Consider the following 5,706-nt stretch of genomic DNA (forward strand, 5'->3'; position numbering starts at 1 on the left):
TTATCTTTTACCAGATCTAATGTGTTATATTCGCCTCCATTTAATTTCTCATTTCCAAAAACCTCAAAGTGTTTCCTTTCAAATGGAATATGCATCTCCTTGCTTCAGGTCCTGAGCTACAGGCAGTTAGATTTGAGTATGTAATTTTAGGTGAAAATTGAAAAAAAGTGTCGGATCCCTAATTTAGTGTCTTTTTTAAATCAACATGTTCAACACCAGAGTGCCAATCAGTGGCGATCGGTGCCGTTTAAGACGAGGAAGGACATTTCTTTTTTCTTGAGCATGGCTTTATTTCCATTACAGCATATTAGATGACTGTCATTCATATTCCATTCACCCAGCTCAACGTGACATTGATAGGTTTAGGCTACTACATGATACTCAATTTTTTCTATACTCATCATGAGGTTGCTACAACCTAGCCTATGAATGAAAGTAATCAAGGTGACAGACATTGACACATTCTAAACTGCATTGCACAATCTTGACTGCATCTAGTTTATATAGGGTGTAATCATAAGTTCAGGTATGTTTATCCCATTTCGTTCCGTTTTCTTCCGTTTAATTAAGAAAAGTTTTTCAACAGAATCGGAGGAATGAATACACTCCTGATCACCACAAACACAGTTCACTTTCATAGCAGCCACATTCATACAGCATGATCTCTTTGATCTTTGGATAATTCCTTTTCACATCTATGCACTCTCCTCCTCACCTTTTCCCTTCGGCTTGAGGACCTCAGCTGTCTGTGACCAGGCGAATAAACCTAGCTATGCCAAACCTTCATATCATAACCGCTAACCGCTAGTCACAGCCTACATCATTGTCACCATATTAGCTAACGTCAAGTCAACATAGCTACTAGAACTAGCACGTTAGTAAACCCCCTACAATCATGCAGTTTAGCAGTGACACCAGCAAGCCCCGGTGGCAATAAATTAATAGAACTAAAAGCTTACCTTGATCTGGAAGAGTTACAGTGTTGGATAGCCATAGCCAGCTAGATAGCATAGCACCCCTCTCTGTTTGATTCGGGTGTTTGAGTAGGCTGAACTAGCTATCTGCATTGGGTAGCTAAGTAAGTTAAACGTAAAAAAAATATGAAATACAGCTAGCTCTCTCTCTCTTGCTTCTTCATTTTTGAAGAAATTAATTTGTTCAAAACTGTTCAACTATGGTCTTTATCTTTGAGTATACTACTCACCACATTTTATTCACTGCAGTGCTAGCTATCTGTGCCTTATTCTTTCAGTACTAGATTCATTCTCTGATCCAAGAGCTCTGATAGGTTGGAGGACGTCCTCCAGAAGTTGTCATAAATACTCATGAAGGGGGTGAGAACCACAAGCCTCCTAGGTTTTGTATTGAAGTCAATGTTCTCAGAGGAGGACGGAAACTACCTGTCACCTGGCTACACCTTTGTGCTACCCTACAGACTGCTGTTGAGGCTACTGTAGACCTTCATTGCAAATCCCTCCTGTCTTATTCCCCTTTCTCGATGTTTCACTATGCAAGGACTCTGTTTCTAGGTCCAAAGTGTGTGTGTGCGTGTGCATGTGTGTGGGTCTTGGTATGTGTGAGGTAGTGTTATTGTTGTGAGAGGTCAATTGCACTTGCAGTGAGATCTGACAAAACATTTCAAAGGTATTTCAGTAGATAGGACATGACCAGCGCATAATATAATATATTTTCTGTTTTTCTACCCTAAGCTCTCAACAAGTCTCGCTACAAACTGTCTTTCTCATATAGCTCTTTCAAGTGTGAATAACTTTTGTGCATTTAGCTATTCTAAAAGACAATTTAGCAAAAGCTTTGCATCCATTTTGGGCTCCTAACTGTTCACAGCTCTGTAGTTCAAAGCTACGACATTTTATCAAAAGGCTGTGTGTGTGTTGAGATTTTTGCCAAACTATCACTGTTCTCTGACGGCTAGGAATGGAGCTGCTTTGTAAAGCAAAGGCATACAAAACAGTGTGTGTGAAATCAGGCTGCATATCTGCCTGAGGTGCAAATGTTATTGATGGAGTGTGTGTTCCTCACACCCTTGTGATCTGAAACACCTTCCATGTCACTTATTTGCAGAAAAAAAGGTGTATGGAATGTTGTGAAATTGGACGTGGCAGAATTAATTTCCTCTGCACGTTGTATAAAATGGTTCTGCAGCATTATTAAACATGCCCTAAACTTTGATATATCTTTAATATTATTGAGGCTTCTAAACAACCTTCTTGTCCAGTGAAGTGCATAAGTTTGTCACTTCATTATGGCTTTCTGTAAAATTTCTCAGTTTTCCTTGAAATGTATAAAGATAATGCTGCATAATAGTCTAAGAATGAAAATGCAGAGACCATTGTGTGTTTCTAGGTAACATGTACTGTATGCAGTCTCTGACTGGTAATTCAGTCCCTTAGGGACAAACAGACTCCAACTTCCATTCTTGGGGTGTAAATCACACCAGTAGTGTAATGCTGTGACATTATGTGTGTGTGCGTGTGTGATACTGAAAGTAATGAGAGTATAACCTCCTCAGACTCCTTTGTGTCCTGGGGACACTTTCTCTCACTCGCTCGTTCGCCATCTCTCCTCATTTCTCAGGGACTGTATCTTAGATGGCGAGAGAGAGAGGACTGGGGGACATTGCGGCTGGCAGTTGTGGCCGGTGTGTTAACACACTAGAGGTAATCTCGAAACCCAGGACCAAATCTTGCATGAGCCACTTACCCTAACCACTCAACAGCATTCCTAAACCTAACCTGTCGCACTTACATGTGATATAAATATTGGTTGTTTTTGCAATTCAGAGAATATGAGCATTTCTCAGGCTGTTCGTATATGGACCGTGTGGGAGTAAAGTTGGTCATCTCATGACATGGGGCAGCTGTGTGAGTTAAGACACGGTGGGAGTGTGCTAGCTCTAACAGTAGAGAGATACAGCCATGTGAGACCACTGTGTAGGAGGACTCACTCCGTCATTTCATGCTCATGCCAGTCAGGGATTAGGGACTACTGCCTCCTCTCCATAAACATGCTAATTTACTGCTCAAATGCTCTCTATTAGATTAAAAACGAGTCTCTGTCATCGCGAGCCAGATTGAAAGCTTTTTGCCTAGATCCCTTTTCAGCTCCCAATTTACAGTCGTTTGCTGCTCGTTTGTTATTGCTGTGTTTCATGTTTGTTAGGAGAGAATACTGGTTACGTAAGAGTGTAAAAGTTCAAATTTTGGATTTGTTTTTAAAGATTTATATCATAAAGAACTTTGGAAGAGACTATGGAGTATGGTATGAATCAAAATAAGCTAACTTTAGACTCCCTACTGAAAGGGATGATTTAATTTCCTTGACGTATTTCAGTCACTCTTGGAAGAAAACAAATCAACAAGGTTTATCGTTGTTTCATAGTCTGTAAAAGTTTTCAAAATCTAAACTCCAGTCAATAATGCAATAATGGTTTACTGTAAAAACTTGCTACAACTAATAGACTTCCCCTAATGGGAGATGCTTCCCGTTTTCAGAATAATAAGTGTGTGTTACTACCATGGGCAGTAGTTTGTAAACAAAGACTTGGCATGAACACCACTATGCTGGGTTTGATTTAATTTTGGCCTAATTGTGCTCACAAAATCAATCAATTTGGATTAATATAAAGTACATCTGAGGACAAACACCAGTGTATTATATAATCAGAATGTTTAATCCCCAATTGTTGCTACCATTTTCATGTGACAATACAATGGACCTTCCCCCCTTGTATAAAGTTGTTAGATGATAGACGGACAGCATTTATCTCTGGGAAGATTCTTAGTTAGTCACCCGTTGTCCTCCGCTTGAGATTTCCCCCTCCTATTATTCTGGTTAATAATTCAGCACATTATTTCCCATGCAGATACCACTGAGCGTGAAATCAATTTAAGAGCGGAGGAGTGGAGAGCAAACAGAAATGCCTGAATTTCAATATTTCCCATTTAATAAAGCGTTCATGTGCTCTTTGATTTAATAAATAGAGGGGAGGTGAGTGGGACGCTCAAGGAAAGAAGAAAGGAGGCTTCTCCTCCTCCCTCCTCTTTTGTTGATATATGAAAATTACCCCCGCTCTGCTTTCTGAGAGAAGAAGAAGAAGAAGAAGGTGGCAAGGAAGGTAATGGGAGATCATTTCCCCATTGTCTCCTTTGGTTACAGCATCCCATGCTCTCAAAGCTCAGCAGACTAGATTCATTTACTTCTAATATACTTCCATGCACTATACCCCATATTATGCACATGGGTTTACTAACAACAAATTCCAAATGGAAAAATGTGATGGTCTCCATTACCATATCGTAATCGTACCATAAACAACGCACAGATTGTGATGGAAGCAATGGAATATAATGTCAGTCCAACATATGGTTCATACTACATGATTTATTTATGAGATATGCAAATGAAGCTTCTCCGGCAGGTTCTACATCACTTCAGAGCCTCCAGGTGAGACCACACTTATGGTGTCCATACTAGGAGTCTCAGTAGTTTATTTTTTTCTTAATATGGACACCGTACATGCTCCCTTCACTGAGCTGGCTTCTCCCATATTAAAGGCAGAATGGAAGATGTGACTGAATTGCATAATAGACGATTGCACAAAAGGTATGGACGCTGGGGCAGGAAGTAGGTCTGGGGAGGAATTAAGTAAGTCATTGATGTCACACAACAATACAGTATGTTGTGTTTGGTGTCCATAAATAGACAGCCTTGAATAAGGCACAAGGCAGGGTGATGCGTCAACATTGAGTTGAGAATGAGGCACTGCTGACAGGCGATCATCTGCCTGAAAATCTCACTGCTGAGCTCGGCTGAGTCGAGTGACGTACCTTGGCAGGTTTCGTCAAACAAATCTGCAGGAATAAAAAAAGATGCTGACGCCATTGATTCTCATCATTGGCATAGAACATGTGTTGTTCCCATATGTTGAGATAGGCATGTTGCAGTATGTTTTGTATATGTAAGCACAGGTTTCATATCTTCAGTCTCATCTCCTTGTCTGATATTGAGCTCATCTAATATCGAGACACATGTACGGTGTTTCAAGATTACAGATGACCACTGTTTCCATGGTAACATTATCAGACAGCTTTTCTTCAGTTTCTTCATGCAAATGTGCTCACACGCGCACACACACACACAAACACCATACTACACAATACTAACACCATAATAATAGAAAAATGTCCTTGCATATTAATGTCAGATAACAATTGCAAAGTGTAGTTCATGTCATATAATAGCCAGCATATGGTACTCAGCAAAGGGTGAATGTCACCATGCAACCTCTCACTATGAGAAAAATATATGTTTACACCCTATGCTTTCAATATGCCCAAGTACAGTCATTTTTGAGTTTCTATTTGCCGTGTAGTTCCATTGGCCGCAAATATTTTGTTAGTGTTTAAACCATGCTAGCAAAACAGGGAGGTGTCACAAGTTGAAATACTGTTTCAACATAAAAGCATTACTATCCCCAAAGGGGGCTTGACGATATACTAAAGCAACGTGTGAACAAGAATAAAGATTATTTTAGTGTCTTGTCCAGAAAAATACTTAAAATTATGTTGAATTGTTAACTAACTCAGGAAAGACCAAGCCTACATTTTTTCAGTGATTAAAAAGGGCAATCTGCGCCCCTTTAAAATTGCTGCAATATGCTTGTTAAAATGCACGGCTGCTCTGAAC

This window comes from Oncorhynchus clarkii, chromosome 2, assembly GCF_045791955.1.
Source record: "Oncorhynchus clarkii lewisi isolate Uvic-CL-2024 chromosome 2, UVic_Ocla_1.0, whole genome shotgun sequence".
In the NCBI taxonomy this organism is placed as follows: Eukaryota; Metazoa; Chordata; class Actinopteri; order Salmoniformes; family Salmonidae; genus Oncorhynchus; species Oncorhynchus clarkii.